Source organism: Misgurnus anguillicaudatus, chromosome 22, assembly GCF_027580225.2.
Source record: "Misgurnus anguillicaudatus chromosome 22, ASM2758022v2, whole genome shotgun sequence".
Lineage (NCBI taxonomy): Eukaryota > Metazoa > Chordata > Actinopteri > Cypriniformes > Cobitidae > Misgurnus > Misgurnus anguillicaudatus.
Window position 1 is genome coordinate 33911932 of NC_073358.2, and position 19862 is coordinate 33931793.

Sequence of the window (19862 nt, forward strand, 5' to 3'; positions counted from 1 at the left end):
TTTGGCCTAATTCCACTCCGGCAATCGGATAATACAACACACGTGCACACCCACAATTCCTCATCCAAAGTTATGATGATAGCCGGCTGACTCATGGAGTGTGACTATGGAGGGGAGGCTTTATCGGCCACTCCCTTTTATACCACACTGTTCTGCTAGGTCATGTTTTAAAGCCACAAATCAAACAGCCAACTCCAACAGGATGCTAATATGCCGATCTGCCACCTGCAGGTTCAATGCAGAACTACACTTCACATTTCAATGGGCACGCCGCAGGATATATCACATCACTCTTACCTCTGTGTGAAATGTGCAAATTCATGTTGAGTTTGTAGATTCATCTATAAAGGAGATAGAAAGCACAGTTTAGTTAAATAATATTTAATATTCAAACAAGAAATTTGTGGGAGATGGACACAGCAGTGCGTATCAAAACGTAATGTCTTTGGCGCAACATGTATAAAAAACCCAAGAGCTATTCTTTCTCTTTCTTGCCTTTATACTCTACACGCATCTCTTTTTCTTTTGCCACATGCCATCTCTCTCCTTTTCTTTGTTTTTGCGTGCACTGTAGTCTTTCTCTTTTCTCTTGTTTCAAATCTACCTTGCCCCCCTTCCTCCAACCCACATTGTCCTCAGATGCCCTGGCGCCATCTTTACTTCATGCTGGTGCAGTTTCTGTGTGTGTGTGTGTATGTGTGTGTGTGTGTGCTAATGTTTCTGTGATGAAATCTACTTCATTGGCATAACAAAGCGTAATACTTTTTTATTATCAAAGCAGCAGTGAATAAAGCAATTATTAAATTATAAAATAAATATAATATTAAAAAAATAAATTAAAAAAATAAGATCTGATACTGATCACTCATATTTCTCATACGGTCAAAGGCAAAAATGAACTATGCTGCGAATACTAAGGGGTTTTGTAGCACTTCTGCTCTCGTAAAAGGCAGGGAATAATATTTCGTTGTTTGGCATATTGTCAAATTCATGACATATTCAATTAATCTTGACTTTTTGATTTCATGGATTTCATTCAGCTTTATGCATTCAAAAAAAGAATTCCAGCTTTGTCCCATTTTGATTTGTTCGCATTAGAGGCAAAGCCTAACCTTTCATTTTGTATAAGCTATGATTTTCCGTTTTTTTCCCACTCTCTCCTTGTTCCCAGTAATTCCCTGCTTTCATTTTAATTAACGTTCTTTCGTTCTCTCCCTCTCTGATGAAGGCGGCGGTGGGAATTGGGGTGGATTTCCGCATTGGTTGCCATGGCACCAGACAGCTCCATTTCTACCAATGCACAGAAGTAAAGTGTGTATGTGTGTGACAGTGAGATGCTGTCCAAATTGTGAACGTCTGCATTTTAGTCAATCACTCAGCTGTATTGTGACTGATTCATGAGTTATTAGTGTCTGAAAAAACGTCTGGGGCAAAAAATATAAATTCTCTGATTTTAATCTATTTCTGTTTAACCAAACAACCTCAATTCTGCATATCGATTCTTCATATCGATTCTCAACGTGCGTGCTTTACTTCAGGCAGGCCTCGTAAGGAGTGTCCGTAAATGATGCTCAGGACTTTCACTTGCCACCACGGGCCAGTGCTACATCACCACGAAAGTTTATTATTTTGTGCATCACATGTTTAAGGACAAATGTAAATATTTCAAAGCGTTAATGTCATATGCACAAGACAGAGTACAGTTAGGGATGCTCCGATCGATCGGCCGCAGATCGGTATCGGTCGATAACGACATTAAATGACTCGATCGGTCCTCGTTAAATTTGCCGATCTCGTGAACCGATCTTTCTGTTTACTTTTGTCATGATATGGCTCCTCAATGCGGCTGCATTTAGAGACCATTTTTACGCAGTGAGAGCATTTTTATAACCCGTGGCTGATGAGCGACGTGCAGATTTGCATTTCTCTCTTTGCCTTTACAGAGATATGTGTATTTTCTATGAGGACGCGGTCCGGTCCTAACAGCGTGACCCGTCTTCACATCCCCATCAAACAGTGTATAGTATACAACACATATCTATCGCGGACATTGCATCCTCATGTCAAAAGTTTATTAATTGCATGCGTTTTAAAGTTTTGAGCGTTTAAACTTTAATTTTCCTCACAGCTGCTCTCGTCTGCATACACCCGTCGCGCGCACACACAGCAGCCTGTCATCAGTGCACGTGAACAGAGCAATCTCTGTCAAGTCTTAAAGCTACAGTTACCTAATTCATATCTCAATAAAATCACTCTCTGCTCTTCACTAAAGAACTGTTGTACTTCATACGAATGCGTGTATATTTAATTCATACAGTAAAGACTGTTAACTGTTTTATTTTAATTAGTTTTTACAGACATAAGCCTTTTTAAAGGCATATTAAATTTCTCTTTGCAGAAGAAATATTTGTTGTGCTAATTTATTTGATTCTCTATTAAAACAATAATATACCTAATTACTGTAAGGAATATAACAAAGGCAACATCTGTGGTATTACTTTATCTAGAAAAAATGTTAAAAGTTACAGTCATCAAAGAGCTTGCATATCAGCTTGAAAAATCGGTATCGGCATTGGTATCGGCCGATCACGAAGACAACAAATCGGTGATCGGTATCGGCCTGCAAAAATCCTGATCGGAGCATCCCTAAGTACAGTGCACAATTAAATTATTTCTTTGCTGTCCGTATAAGTATGCCATAGTAGAAGAATTTTAAGAAGACTAATAAATATAAAATAAATAAGTAATGAAGTATGGAACAAACAAGTAATAAAATCCTTAATCCAGAAATTTAATCTTGTTCAATCCGTCTGTTGTTTTTATCGGATAACCATCATCACGAGGAAGAGTTTTCTCCGGCATTATTGTATCTAGTCAGAAGAACGGGCTTTCACCGAAGCAGGTAGGATAAATATGGATTTCTTTATTCACAAATACGTGTCAAAATAAACTGAGAAGATATTTATATGGCGACTGAGCAGTCGATTATGTAGATGTGTTTTTTCGTTTGCTCCGGGCACTTATTTGGTGTTTTGAGTCTGTTTAAATTATGATAGCCTACTTTGTCAATAGGCTTGGGAATCGAGAATCGAGAATCGATTGGAACCGGGACTAGCTTTGCGATTTTCCCGGAATCGTTCAAAAGTTTAAATTTCGATTCCTAGTTTCGATTCACAGTCCGCCGACCGGAAAAAGAAACCGCTGAACACCAATGAAGTAGCGTCTGTTTCGTGCATAGGCACGTCGAACGTAATAAAGCACCTCGATTATTGAGTAGAAATAAATGTGTGCCCCGTCTTTGACGCGCTGCGCCGACCGTCATCTGCTGCCTCTTCCTCTGTCTCTGACCCACAGCTTGGCACCGCAGTGACTGCACTGCAGTCCGTATCAAGTAAGTAAAACAATACATATACAATGAGGGCTCGCTAAATTTCAAAATCCCTGGTAGAAAAAAGAAACGGTAAAACAATGTTAGTCTCTGAAAACAAAAGGACTTATTATTTTTAAATTACTTGAGTTTGCGCTTTTTGCTGAGCACAAGAACAAGCGCGTACTTGTGAAGAGCGGACCCGGGATGCAGATGAGCGCGCATCTCAGACGTGAAAACGAAAGGAATAATGGGTTTAATTATGCTTTCAGTTTCACTTATTGTTACGTGAGGATAGTAATGACTGACAAGACGACGGCGTACATACTGAGAGAATGCAAAAACATGAAAATATTTTTCCTATGATAGCCCGACGGGCAGAGCGAGGTGCATTTTGGTAACCCGACAGGAATTCGCAATAGCCCCGGGACGTCGGGCTTTTGCGAGCACTGAAAAGAATGCCTTGAGCCAACATTGAGCTAACAAATTAGCCCATGTATTTTTTCATAGACAATTTACGAGCTAAGAGTGCGAATGTTAGTTAGCCCATCAATGGAAGCACGGTAACATGTTCAAGTACCTGCAGCAGCATCATACTGTACACTCATGTGTAAATGTGTTTTCATGATGTTTTCAAAAATAAAGCTCTCTTGAGGAAAGTGTACCCCTGTAAAAATATATTCATAATTTATAATATTTATATTCAAGTTCATTGATTTGATATTTATATTGTAGTTGAAAACAGCCATGTGAGAAATGAATAGTAAAGTTCATAAAAAGTCAAAAGTTTATAAAATTTAAATTGATGGGGAAGGTCATACTATTTCCTTCAGAGAGACCATTGGTTAGCTAGCTCATTTAAAATATACTAAACATTTTTGACCCTGCCTCTTAAAAGAATCGGAATCGAGAATCGATAGGAACCGGAATCGAAACAAGGAATCGGAATTGGAATCGGAATCGTTCAAATTCAAACGATACCCAACCCTATTTGTCAAGTCCTCAAACATTAAACTTCGCAAGTCCTCAAACTTCGCTTAGATTTGGGGTTAGTGTATAATATTTGGTATAATATAATGTATGTAAGCTCAAACAGTAATGAATTCATACTAACGACGGTTTTAACGCCTTTTTTTCTGTAGGATATTTTTAAGAAGAATTTTAAAAAAATACATATATTTTTTTACAATGTTTTTAACTTAAAAATACATACATATATATACATACAGAATATAAGTTTAGCTTGTTGTGGATATTTCCTAATTATAAGCCTTCAGTGAAATTATGACAAAATGAAAAATACAAAACACGCATGTCTTAATTAACATAATTTAAATAAACGAATATTCGAATATTCGTTCTTTATGAGCTTAAATATTCGAATGGTAAATCACTGGAAAATGCCCATCCCTAACTGAAACCATATACAAAAGATTGACTCGCCAAATTGGTCACAATACCCAGCCCTACTTAAAACATTAAACAAACTATCCAGCGTACTGTACTGTAAGAAACAACCTACCAGTCTGCTAAGTGTGCAGAAGTATATAAGGGTAAATTAGTGGTACTTCCCTAAAGATTGATTTAACCTGTGTGGATTTCACTTTGCTTTGCTTCGGTGTGTTTCACTACCATTAAGGGCTATTATAAGCGCACATCTGTTGCACAGCTTTCTATTCCTCTCACAGTAGTGTCTTTGATCTGTTGCTTTTCTTTTTTTTTGCTATTTTTCATTTCCTCCCAGAAGATGGCAGTATTGTTTTACAGACATCGCTTTCCACTCATTCTTCCACAATTCTGACCTGTGGCTTGTGATCTAAAGGTCTCAGAGCTATTGACCATGTTTTGTAAGTTATAGTGAAGTTCGAGTTTTTTTGTTATATATGGATATAGGAAGGTATCATATAGGGTGCCATGATATCATATAGGATTTCATAAAAAAAAAACACTCAGGTCAACACTTTATTGCTCCCACATAGACGCTCATAGTGCAGATGTGATCATTTAAGCAGGATATTCAGTTATTTCAGTCAACTAGCGACCCTTAACTGTACTAATATTTATACCAGGTATAAGTTACTGTCCCCGTTTTCATTTATCAACTTTGTTCATTTATGTTTCTATTGAAATTCACACATAAAATCACAAACTGAAAAGAATAAGGTGAAAAAGGTATGAAAAGGGTCACATAAAGAAATCAACGCCAGCCGTTGTCATTCATTTTAGATGAACTAGGGCCTTTCATTGCTTTTTCCTTGAAGCGTAGGCACTGTACAAACTTGCAGAGACACATAGTGATATTTACACACACACACACACACACACACACACACACACACACAAAAGCACATGTGAGCATTGACTACAGCACAGTGCACGTGAGCATACAGAACTGTTGAAGGCCTTTGCCTTGAGGATGAGCCTCTCCACCAATTTAAACAAAAGGGCCCCTCCAGCGGCCTGTAGGACAAACACTCTTCCCAGAGAAAACACCGACACAGTTACACTGTAACCCATCCTACGTAAGAGGACACAGACGCAGCTGTGGAAAGGCCCCATGGAGAGAGAGAAACTATGCGGATATCTTGAGTTCAGAGTAAAGACAATAAAGTCTTTGACAGTGCAATCGTTTCTGCATTTCAGTACGGTCAAAATGTTTCAAACTGTCTCCACTCTTTCTCTCTGGCCTTTAACTTAAATAACTTACTTTGTCTTATTTTAATAAAAGTTATTTTCTTTTTCACGGCATGCATGTTTCCTGATTTCCTGACTTTTCCTGAAATTACAACCTGCAGTGCAGCACTTTTTTAATTGTAGGTAACATAAATAAAGTTTTACAAGCAAAACAAATCTTGTGACATAAACAAAATAACTATATAGTTTCAAAAACTACAGCAGTTTTTTTTTTTACAAAGAATGAATAGGTTTCCACCCCGAGGGGCCTCTGGGTATACGTGTACATGAATGACTGTGTGCACATATATGTCCCTGACTGTATGTTCGTGAGTACTGTAAACATACAGTGCAGCTCTGAAAACGCTGCACCCTGTGACCCGAGGAACTGTGGCAGGGCAACGGGTTCATTCACATATGTACGCACACATACACACACACACACACACACACACACACACACACACACTCAGTGGAGGCCTCTAAGGGAGGAAACACACATGCCTTCTCCATCTGACACCGGCAGCCTGCCTCTTACACACACACACATATGTACACATGCACATGTTTGACTTTTTTCTTTTCTAAACAGCAGACATATGCATGGAAAACCCAGATCCTGTGTTCATTATTGTATCTGTAAACACACATCATCCTTGAGCTCCCCTTTAGGAAGAGGTCACCTTATACATTCTAGAGATCGTGCTGTATATACTGTAGCTTAAATGAGGCTCATGCATAAGGAATGGACAAAATGTGTGCCATGTCTAAGACACTTTCCAGGTCTCCCCTTTGCCCTCCTTCAGTCAAAGAATGGAACAGTATGTTCTGCCTCTGAGCAAACACGCTTACAATATAGTTCCAACATAAACGCAGAAGCCCATGTTCATATACACGTACGCCTGGAACATGAAACGATACTCAATTTTAGAACGAACACTTAAAATAACATACGTGACCCTGGCCATCTAAAGTAATTTCTTCAGTTTTCGACAAAAAACATTCCACATAAAGTAAAAATATAACCTTTATATGTATAATACTAACTGAATAAAGAGATGAAATCAATGTGAAATAAATTAGTAAAATCAAACTCTGATGCTCATTAGGGTTTCCCGCAGCACTTTGCAGTACGGGAAACCCTACCGCCTTAACTAAGTCGTCCAAAAAATAAATAAATAAATAAATTCGCTTTTTTTATTTTAACAATTTTTAACATTGTGAGCGGGCACGCGCGCCACACGGCCAAATGATAGAAAGACGTAGTCCATCACTGTCTGAAGAATAACTAGTAGCCAGTTGACAAAACATCTCGGAGAATAGCGCGGACGCCCTTCACACCGCGAGCTTGCACGTGCGCCACACGGTCGAAATGGTCCGTCACTGTCTGGAGGATAGCCAGTTGATAAAACACGTGTACTTGAGAACTGTAAGTGGACTTGTGTTTTTGGTTTATTAAAGAATGTTATTGTATTAGTCTACAGTTCTTGCAAATTTAAAGTACGTTAGCTGGTGATTTTGTTGTTTGAGCAACCTGCTAGCTAGGTTGCACATGCCTGTTGATTCGATAATTGTGGAGCGCTCTTGCTCACGTTATTTATGTGCATTGTTTACATGCTACAGTAGTTACACTCCTTTAAGATAATGTAATTAATAGTGGAAAATAATCAGTTTTTACAATCTTTGCGCTATCTATCATCGTTCGCCAGACGTTCTACAAATCTGCTTCAGTTTGTGTTTATTAACCCTTTAGTTCCATTTCATCACGCAGCTATTTTCGTTAGAGGTATCTGTTAAAAAAAACATTTAATTCATTAATAATCTAGTATGTGTTCATTTTCTGTCATAGTTTCTTCAAAATGAAGTTTTATTTGAGTGTTTTAAATAAAAATATATTTTCATTATAACGCATACACCCCGCCCAACCCTACCACCTTAACTAACAAATTTTCCGCTCATCTTATAATTTGATTGATACTTTAGCCTGGATTTTACACAAAGGGCCACTTACTGTTATAGATATTCAGGACAATGATAGTAGTATTAATGCAGACATCGATCTATAGGAAATGTGTAGTAACTTGACACAGGTTTCCTGTAGACCTTTTAAATTTATCCATTTGATCAAATCTGTTTAGTGGTTTCAAATGTCCAGTAAAAAACTATATTTTTAAAAATGCGACATGGTCCTCAATAAGTTGTAAAGGTTTATAAACATTCCAGAACTTCTTAGAGCTTGAGACGTACACCTCAATCATTAACCTGTTAAAAAAACACTGAGCTCTTTCAATGTTACTGGAATTTTAGCGTCTCAATTTCCACAGAAATGGATATCATAATGGGGATCGGGTTTCCAGGCCATTTTCTTATTCTCTGACTGAATAAAGAGCTTGAAAACAAGATTTAGAAAGGAAAAATTGCTCTTCAACCATACAGACAATAATGTATGGCCATGACCTAAACACAAATCAGAATATAACTATAGAGTACAGTTCGATGACATGTGTGGCTCTGTGATTTACCATAAGCTTCTCTGGATTTCTATGCATGAAAGTATAATAAACACAGCAGTCACTTAATAGCTTTCTTGAGTCGTGCTGGCAGGCTTTCATACACGCTGTCCAGTCCTCGCTCTGTCATGTGTAATGTACACAGAGGCTCTCTCATGGTTTACTAAGACATACTGAAAGGCTAATGACGTGTTGGGAGACATTTCTGCTAGTTACAGTGAAAGAAGACAAAGCGATTCTGTTAAACAAACCCTCTTGAACTGCACCTCATGACAAAGGGAGTAAGAATGACTTGCATGAAAATGTCATAAACAGATGTTTCCCAGGCAAAAAAAATGTGAAAATCATTACGCTGTGTCCGGGCGTTAGGAGAGACTATTGAAATGAATCAGTGAATTAACATTGGAATGTGATTTTTCTCTGCGGCTGGATTTACAATCCGGAGGAGCGCCTGGAACGCGTTCAGTGACGCCTCCCTAAAGAAGCTGCAGGAAAACTTCTAGTATGATTTTTTTCTGCAACAATGTCTTTGTTTTTTACTATATTTTACATTATAGTTTAACGCTTTATGCCATTATCATATGTCAACAATTGTGTAATTTCTTTCTATTTTATTTTTGAGAAATTTCAGGAATAAAATCTCAAGAGGGTCACACACAGGACAAGGAGCGTCACGTCTATAAAAATCAAACACGTCTGTTGCTGGTATTGTGTTGCAACTCCTGATGCTGCTTAAAATCCTGTAGTGCCACTGAGTACCTTTCACATTGTTTAATATTAAATTTGTTATGTTATGTTGCTATAATAGCATAAATAATATCTGTAAAATGATAAAGCTCAAAGTTCACTGCCAGGCGATATATTTTCTTTAACAGAATTCCCCTTTCAAAGCCTACAGCGAACGGCCAGTTTGGACTACAGCCCTTTACTTCCTTCTTTAATGATGTCAGTAGAACAGTTTTTTGACTAACCTCCACCCACAGGAATACTTCAGTCGCCAGCTAAGCTAACGGCAAGCTAAGCTGCTGTCGAATCACAACACACTAAACAAACTAAGCGCAAGTGACTTTGTGGGGGCGGATCTTGGGCGCTGTTGCTATTTTCCCGGCGCTAGGAATAATTATTGCGCCAGGCGCTAAAGTAGGTTCATTATTCATAGGTGTGGTTTGGGCGTAACGTCAAATAAACCAATCAGAACGCTATCCAACATTCCCTTTAAATGCAAGGGCGCAAGTTCCATGGTGGGTTGCTATTATTATGACGGATTTACCAGGCGCACGCCAGGAGCGGTTCACAGCCGAGGAGACCCACGTTCTTGTAAGAGCAGTCAAAGACAGAGAAGTTGTTTTGTATGGGGATGGGAGAAACCCGCCCAAATCAGCGTCGGTTAAACAGGCATGAGAAGCCACAATTGTCTCATCAGCTGGCATCCCCATCGTTGCGCCAAGCGCTACAATGATGTCAGGAGACGGGGGAATCCCAAGCTTGCCAGCATAAATCGGGCACGCCGTGTAACGGGAGGTGGATCTGCCTCTACACAGGAACTGTCGCCAGTAGAGGACATCCCTGCGTCCACCCTCACCGCTGAAAGGGTTTAGGGGCTTTGAAATCGGACCCAAGAAACGCAAGCAAGGTCCAACCCCAAAGTACACTTACAAATCAAGTTCATATACATTAAGGTTTCTTATGAAAACATTTTAATTATTTTTTACATAAAATAAACGTAATACAGCAACACAACAAACTTATGAAAATACTTTAATCGTTATTAATCGAATTTTTTAACTCAGCCAAACAATAAATAAAAACTATCACCACAATGCTCACCACTATGATTTCCCTTATCTCATGTGTTAATATTTTTTATTGTAACAATTTATGATTTGGAAAAATAACTGTTGCATCTGTGTAGATTAGATAAGCAAAGTGTGTGCGCGTTGTGCACGCTATACATTATGGTCAAGCATGCGCCCTTAAAATAGCATAATGAACCACGCGCAATGCACCACTGACTTTAGACTATTTTTTTCTGGTCAGTGGCGCAATTGTTTTTTGAAACTGCAAAATAGCATCAGGGATGGTTTGCGCTGGAACACGCCTCCATTTTTGCGCTGAACCGCCCAGGGAGCGCAAGTTCATTCCCTAGTTTGCCGACGTGCGTCTGTGGAGGGAAAAACCCGCTGTGTGCCGGTGCAAAATACGAATGATACATGCGTCACTGACAAAGTCAATTGCGCTGGGTGCAAGATAGGGCCCATTGAGATACTTGGTAGTCTACAATATTTACCTCGTATGATTGAGCATTACAGACTAGGGCTTGAGTAGGCTACTTAAGGGTGATGAGTCAACGATGGCCGGAAGTGAACTTCACCGAGTATTGCACAGAAATCTTGTCAAAGAGTGAAAAAATTAACGATATTAACCGGTTACCATTATTTTAAATAAACGATTATGTTCCGGAACATATATATTTTTAAAGTTTCTGGTTTCGTTTCTGTTCCTTGCAAAACATCAAAAGTTTTTTGGTTTTCGTTCCGTGAACCGGTTCAAAGCCTTGATTGCATTGATTGCACATATGGAAAGAGAAACTTAATACAAAATCAGACCAAATGTCCCCCTAACGTTTGAAAAAGCACACACATACAGACACACAGGAAACACAGATCTTCACACTATTAATTATACATATCAGGGAACTTTGTATACTTGACACCTTATCTACAAAACATCTCTTTATAACTATTTGTGTGTGTGTCTGTGTACTTATCTATTATAAGTTATATTTCTCCAGTCTTAGTGTCCACACATGACCCTGCCTGATCCCTGAGAACATGGAAACCCACTTCCTGTCATTCTTTGGAATATTTTAGGATGCATGTGTATGCACTATTTTTTTCTATGCTACCATCTAATTTAGTAGCAAACCATGAAAATTTCAGGCTTTCATGGCAGCACACTTGCTCTCCTCTTTTTATCTGTATAATTTCAATCTAATAAAACCTAACAGAAATTTGTCAGGACTATAAAATGTAATTTAGTGCACAATGTGCTCAGTTTTTGGATAGAGACCAGCGTCCCTGGTTTGGATGGAGGCACAGAGAGATAAACAGTATAAGTTTATGTGTGTGTGACTGTGACAGAGAGAGTGTGTATGAAGAAATAGATGGTATTTTTACACAGCTGGGTCAGACTTAGCCCAAGGCATCTGTCACACTCTCATTCCCCATCTACCATACAGATAATGGTGTCAGATTTTACCTCCATCCACTGAAAAAAATAATTGACCAAGTTCTTCATGAAGTTTCTCTTCCAAGCTTCATTCACATTATACAGCTCTTATACAGATATACTGTATTGCATCACTTAAACTCTTCACCTTATGATAAACAGTTTTCATTTTATTGGTTTGACGGTGTATAGTGTGGAGAGACTTGACAGCAACCCTACTCATTTTCCAATGTCAGTAGTAATTTGCATGTTACATTATTGTGGATTTTTTATTTATACAAAAGGACCAATATATAGTCAAGGCTAAAAGAGCTCAGATGCAAAACCCTCTAAGTGTGTCTGATTTTTTCTTGTTAAGACAATGTAGGGATAAACACGCTCTGTAGAGCAGTTTGTCCATTTAGGGCTACTGTAGAAACATGACGGCGACTTCCATGTAAGTGTAATAAAAACATTACACATCGTTATGTAAGGTCTTTATACACCGCTCAAAATATATTAATTTATATTATATTGCATCCTTCTAAAAGTTACATAATGAACCTGGCACTGCATACCATCTTAGAGTAATGGTTTTATTCCAATACATGTTCAAGATAAACACATCTCAGTTCAGTCATTACTGAAGACAAAAATAAAGCCAGACGAACACCCCTGTATCTGTGTTTTCCATTGCTGCTGCTGTTCTAGTTACCACACACTATATTTGACATAGACTGTCAGAATTCATCCAGCTCAAAGAATCTCACATGTTCCTTTGCATATATAAGTTGAGAACTGAATTTCAATGCAAAAGACAGTCAAATTATATGTGTTTGTGGGCAAGCTTCGTTCTGCAAATTTTGCTGAAGTTGTTTCTCTGAATTTAGCAGGCGAAATGCAAAGCACTTGCTAACTATGGACTGAGCAATCTGATGCTTGTTTTTATAAAGGCTAGGGTACAGCAAGTGGAGGATTACCAAGATTTATTTATATTCAAGCTATTTTGTATTGCCACATACCATGTGATAATGTTGTTGATACTTACACTATCAGAAAAAATGGTCCAGCTGTCACTGGGGCAGAACCCTAATATGTACCATTTGGGTACCAATAGAGGTCCGGACGTCACATGAACCATTCTGTTTACATCGCCATTTTGGCAGGCAAGGACAGCCGGGAGCGACTATGAAATGAATGGCGCCATGCATGAGCTTCAAGGCAGCAGAGTTCACTGCGCAATTTCATTCAAAAGACATAGACATGTACATAGCAAAACTTAATAGATTAAATATACAGATCATTAAAATGCCCCCGGGGTGCTTTTAACGTGTATCAATAAAGAAACCAATAGCTTTTCTGACATGCAGTATTCTGATATGTACAACTACTCCATCAACTGTCCCTCGTCCTACTCCAGAGATTCTTTAAAAGCCTACAAAGCCTGGATGGGTAGAAATGGACTCAATTTAATTTTGCAATGAGTATTCAACTTTGGATTTTTTCAGCATGCTTCGTTGTCATTAGAAGGGTAATCAGCTGTGTTGTTAGCTCTTAATCGACCCTAGCTGTCCTTGTTTGTAGGTAGCAGCATAGCTAACGTTATATCACTGTTTGAGTAGTACAGAAGACATTATAAATGTCATAAAATCCTAACCAGTTTAATCCCAAATGTACATGACATAAAAATATCCAAATGATCGCCCCTTGCAATACTAATTTGTTTTTTGAAAAGTGAGGACAAAACTGTGTTTTATTTTCGGTGGCATAACTTTTTTGTGATTGTTGCAGGCAAAAATCCTTGATCTTTTCTTAAAAAATGTGATGGAATATGCGGGACATTTATGCAATTTTATGTGGTGAAATTTGCAAAAACTGCGTGAACTTGCAAAAACTGCGGGAACTTGCAAAAACTGCGGCAACTTGCAAAAACTGCGGCAACTTGCAAAAACTGCGGCAACTTGCAAAAACTGCGGCAACTTGCAAAAACTGCGGCAACTTGCAAAAACTGCGGCAACTTGCAAAAACTACGGCAACTTGCAAAAACTACGGCAACTTGCAAAAACTACGGCAACTTGCAAAAACTACGGCAACTTGCAAAAACTACGGCAACTTGCAAAAACTACGGCAACTTGCAAAAACTACGGCAACTTGCAAAAACTGCGGGGAACTTGCAAAAACTGCGGGGAACTTGCAAAAAATGCGGGGAACTTGCAAAAAATGCGGGGAACTTGCAAAAAATGCGGGGAACTTGCAAAAAATGCGGGAACTTGCAAAAAATGCGGGAACTTGCAAAAACAGTTTGCAGCTTTTGCAACTTTTTAATGATGTTCACGTCAGATAATCACATCACTTCATAACGCTCCCATGGCAACAGGGGACATGGCTGTGCTTGTGTGAGGTAAATGCAATATTTTTCAACTTTCTGCTAAGATATATGTGATTTTTGCTTAGAAAATGCGGGGATTATGAAATCATGCAAGCCCCGCATATTTTGCGCACGGAAATCTGCAATTTATGCTGCGAAAGTGAGGCGTTTTCAAAAAATGTGTCCCCCGCATAAATATGCGTACTTTGACTGATTATGCATTAAATCATGCGATCGCATAATCGCGTTTTTCTGGAGGGACTGTATTATATAGCCTAGTATCAACCCAGTTATAGGCTACACATTTTAAACTCTTTCATGTAATTTTAGGGTTACTATTACATATATAAAACCGTATGCAACATTTATAGCAGCTGTCCACCATGTTGAAATAGTAAGGTGTGTAAATTCTATATAGTTTGATATTAAATTGTTGTTCAACCACTTTCAATACCATTGCTACAGCCGGTCTAGCGCTCTCCTTTCTGTCTGCCAAAATATGGGGCTTTTATATATGTATGTATGTATGTATGTATACATTTGGTACCAGTATGTACCTACTGAGGTACTAATATGTACTTTTTAGTTGCAAAAGTATACTTTTTCAAAGGGTACTGCCCCAGTGACAGCTAGGAACCATTTGTTTGACCATTTTTATTACAGTGTATGGGGATGCATCAACTATAACACCAGTATATCACAGGATGTTTAAAAAGTCTAAAGTGTGCACCCTGTCATTATAGATTATTCAAGTTTTTTCAGCTAACCATAAAGAAAATCAAACTAGGTATACATGTGGCAGCACAAAAAGTGCTTTGTCTACAGGTGCAAACTTTCTTTCCATCTCAGAAAAAAAGCATATGGAAAAAATAAGAGTGAGAGGTGAGAAAAGGCACTTTCGGTCATTTCATATGAAGGGCAATGGTTTTGGCAGTTGCTCTGGGCAACGTGCCATTGTTTACATGTGGGAGGGATTTTTGCAGGGCTAAGCAATGCCATTGGCTGAGGTCAAGTTACACTCTATCAACAAAGATTTTGAAATCTTGTGGTGAACCCAGCAGCAGTACCAATACATGTAATGTTAAAATAACTACTAAATTAACACCAGCACACAATAAAATATTAGATTAGCATAAACTATAAAAACATTCTTTTTAAAATTACCTAACCTCAATTTTCTGTAAACCCTAGACACATATATGCAACTGGATAAACAGTAGTGTATTTTCAATAGATTAGTTTTATTGATGATTGTTACATGGGCTTTGTGTAGAGTCAATTATTTCTGAGGAGAGTGTGAAAACCTCAGCCGTTGCACAACAGTGCAAAAAGACAAAAGTGGAGCAAAGGTAAAGCAGCGGGCAGTGCATTTATTTAAATCCCACAGACACTCCAAAAATGCATACGCAACTGCAAGCACTGCACCAACAACTCCACAAGAGACATTAAAGTAGATTTCGTTCACACTGAGCAGGTGAAAACATGCAAAGAGCCACAGTAATTATAGTGTAATCTGTGTCGAAATTAGTTGACCCGCTCAAACTCAAAGTCTGAGTTTGGCCCTGGTTTGAACTTTGACCTCTGTAGGACCCTACAGAGCAAGTCCCTCGTGACCTCATCCTTTCCTTTCACCCACACAAAGGAGTCACCGTGACCTCTCGCTCCTCGGTATGAGGCAGCTGAGCCAGCAGAGCAAAGAAATGACAACTAATCAGATTAAACAGAGGAGGAAAGGGAGGAGAAAAGACTGAATCACACAAAACTAGTTTGTGGATGCGCACATGGGCCACGAATGTCAAATAGTGGTGTCTACTTTCTATACATTTCAAGTTTAGCACACATGCGTTGTGTTTTAAGGATAAACACTGCACTCCGTTGTGCCCCCTCCAGCTGTTTCTGAACACAGGAACAGATGTAAACACCCCCAAACGCACCTAATCCGGGTCAGACAAACCCAAAACCAAACTAATTACGGAGAGTTTCTTTAGGGCAAGTCAACCCACCAACCCATCTCTACTCTGAGCACCCACGCACTTAAACACATCACCCAGCTATTCAGTTACTAAAACATTCTCAGATGTCTCCTCTTTCATTTCTTTTCACTCGCGAGTCTTTCTCGTTCTCTTTCTTGTTCTCTTTTGTTGTAAGTAAGTGGCAGAAATGAAGATTTGGGTCTGGTTGTTTCAGAAAGTGCCAAACGGGACGTATATGACCAGCGGACAGATTGGAGGATTGTGTGCATGTATGTGCGAGTGAGTGGTTAGCGTGAGGGAAGAATGATGACTGAATGACCTTCACATGTGCGTGTTGTTATTTTCCACAGGGGTCGGCCACTAAGAATGCACGGCATGCAAAAACCCAAAGTCCTTTTCTAAATCTCATCATCTTTCGCGCTTTCGTTCTCCCTCAACCTACATCTCCCCCTTCTGCTTCTTACTGTTATCATGAATCAGTTTGACTAATTCCTCTCTCTCTCTCTCTCACTCATTTATTTTCTTTCTAAATGATTGTAACTCAAGTTCAAAATGTGGGGTTATTTTAGGCAGTTCCCCTCAGGATATCCTTTCGGACAGGCTGCATGTTTTAACCCCTCATCTCACTGTCATACAGAAAGTTACCGAACAACTTTTGGAAGCTGTGCTCATACCACTTGAATGCACGAATACAGTGCAAGTATTAACAAATTCAAAGCCTGTGGTAAAGTTGTACGCAAATTGATGAGCGATTACATGGATACTTTTTCCTCACATCGCTTTCTTCTCAATCAACCAGCGGCACACACAGACAGCTGTGGGGAAGTGCTTTGATGCCGTCTGAAACTGTGAGTGTGTGTGCCCCTTCAAAACACAAGGGAGAGAGATATAGTCTATTTCTGGATGCAGTAGATGTCTGGATGTCTGAACAAAGAAGACACGGTCGAGACGGGAGAAAGACAGCAGCTGGGTCCATCACAGCAACCCCTCTGACAGCATTCCTGTATACGTTCAAACTCTATATGAGTACGCGGACACTTACACATACATGTATATGGACGCATATATGATAGTCATGCACAGTCATTGACGCGGAACAAGTGTGTTGCATTTCAACACCACTGCATAGACACACATGCAAACATTAACTTTCCTTTCACATTCCTTAACGTCAACAGAAATGTATAAACAAAGATAATTAAAATCAATATATTAAATATGTACGCACAAACTGTCTAGTCACACATATATACTGCTCTAAACTGATACGAAACTCGCTTGCTACATATAAACATTTGTTGACACCAATGTAGTTTAAATGTAGTTCGACACATATGAAGCTGAAAACATAAGTGTGTGTTAACTTTAGAATCTCCCGCTACAGTGAACTAAAAAAAAACTGTAGAGAGAAAAGCATGCTAACTGGTACCCAAACTTAAACTCGCAAACAGACACGTCCATACGTCGACACATACTGTGCACGCAGCCGGACACCAAAAATCTACTTACCCATTTTTCCACTTCAACATCGGCTTTCTGTTCAATGTGGTGATCTGTTCTTTACATTCACTTCATCAACACACCTTATCCTCTCCTTCAGTTCTCTTTACTTTCTTTAGGAGTCAGTTAAATCCAGTTTCAGCCTCCACCCTGAACAACAATGAGAGTGAGAGAGTGAGAGAGAGAGAGAGAGAGAGAGAGAGAGATTGCTCCAGACAGAGACGCTCGGTGAAAAGACCACTGCCACTTTTCTGCATACTATCCAACCCCCCACCCTCCTCTCCGCTCTCGCCCTCCCCTCTCAGGAACTCAGTCCTGCGCTTGAGCAGAAGCTATCCGGCACAGTCCAAAGTCCATTTCGACTCCAGCATGTACGTATGTGTGCGTTTGAGCGTGTGCGATAGAGGAAGAATTAAAGCGAGTGACTGTTTGCGCTGTCCTGGGTTTGCATCCATAGTGCATGTAGAGTTATGTAATGTCTTTATTTAAAGAGGATCACACCTATTTTTTTTTTAGAAAGGATGAGATGCTCAGGCAAGTTTGGACATAAAAAATTTGTTTATTTGTTTGAACAATGTTTCGTGTCCAAGTGAGGGCACAGGTTCAATTCCTAATACCAAATCTTATTTATGTAAATATGCGTTTTTGCACAGAAAATTACAAATGAATTTCAGTCCGTAATTAAGTTAGAATAAGTTTTTAACCACATTACCAGTCTTAATAAGAAATACTCAAATAGTTTATTTATATAAATATATATATATTTATAAAAAAAAAATGTAGGTACAACCACTGATCTATATAAATGACTGGATTGCGCATGACGTCACAACTGTGAAGCCACCACGCCTCCATGTTGGTATACCCAAACATTCTATTAAATCAATGGACGTTATCAGATTTTAATGATAAAACATCACTTTACTAGTTTTTGTTTTTATATCTGAAGTCATCCTGTACATTATTACAACACAAACGTCCTAAGCATGTACATAGTTATTTACTGAAAGTTGTACATTTTGCTTTTTAAACAGTTATTATAAATACATCTTCATTACAGTATCAGATCAGCAGACATGTAGTATTAAAGACAAACGTGCTCATTCTGAAATCTAAATAAATAAATAATCATGCTTTGTACCGTATGTGCAGGCAATAATTAGCTGGTTTTGTAATTAATATATTTATAAGTTACCTAAACTTATTCAAGAAATAACGCTGACGCAGCTTAATGTCACACATGTCCTAAAAATTAACCTTGTGTGACTGATACGCTGTAAAGCGGGTGAAATTAGATCATGATTTTGAATGGAAGTCAATGACGCTCTCTGCTGGTTAGGTATACCAAGATGGCCGCTCGAACTCTGCGCTGGCTTCACCTCACGCTGTTACGTGAAGCGTTCTATGCGCAATCCAGTCATTTATATAGTTCAGTGGGTACAACTAAGCAAAAAATTTAATGTACTGTATAAAAGTTAAAAGTGTGTGTATTAGTACACGTGATACCACGAGCCTGTTGAATGCTTTATTTTGATTGGCTAAGAAATGTTCCATGGGTGTTGATTATTTTTCTGTAAACCGCACACCCAACCTGTCAACTGTCTTAAAAATAGGCACCAGAGCAATGTTTGTGGTAACCATGGTATAAAAGGAATAACTGACTCCTTTACTTTGAATTATTTGAAAATAAAGCACACCCGCGGTGTAACGGCACTCTGTTTTATGTTGTGCTGCATTACCACCTTGGATGTGCATTATTTTCTTATAATTCAACGGCCCGTCGTCAAATATTCCTTAACGATATGCAAAAGGTACATACCGTATTTTTCGGTCTAAAAGCTGCGGGGGTTTTTTTCATAACTTGATGTGGAATGACGAGTATGCGAACTTAATAGGTTAATTTAGCCTATTCAGCCTTCCAGGTAAGTTCTGTATACTATGGTTTATCATTTAAATAACTTATAATATTATTTTAACGTACAAACATCTATTCAGCTATTGTTTAGTTGAATAACTTGCCTTTCCAGATTAAATGTCTGTTCTTCGGCTTGGATTCTGTGAAATAATTTTCTAAATAAATGCAACGTATAATCCACTGTGACTTATATATGTTATTTTATCTTAATAACGCATTTTTGAATAATGCAGCTTATACTCCGTTGCGGCTTATAGTCCGGAAAGTACGGTACCCGAAAATAAATGATGATGCGAGTTATCATCTCCAACGTAAATCTCTTTTCTTGGACTACAACAAACACATGGAT

The 19862-nt window shown here is 38.6% G+C and overlaps 1 long non-coding RNA gene across 2 annotated transcripts in view; it reads right to left on the reverse strand.

The window, feature by feature from the left end:
• The window catches only part of LOC129440183 (uncharacterized), a 153886-nt gene that overhangs the window by 121014 nt on the left and 13010 nt on the right, over positions 1–19862 (reverse strand). The window contains exons 1-2 of one of the 2 annotated variants that reach the window (XR_008643050.2): positions 17608–17921; positions 298–341 (exon numbers count right to left, since the gene is read on the reverse strand). This is a non-coding gene — a long non-coding RNA (uncharacterized lncRNA). Of the gene's footprint in view, positions 1–297; positions 342–17607; positions 17922–19862 lie in introns of those variants that run through there. The other variant, XR_012365587.1, reaches the window with a different exon arrangement.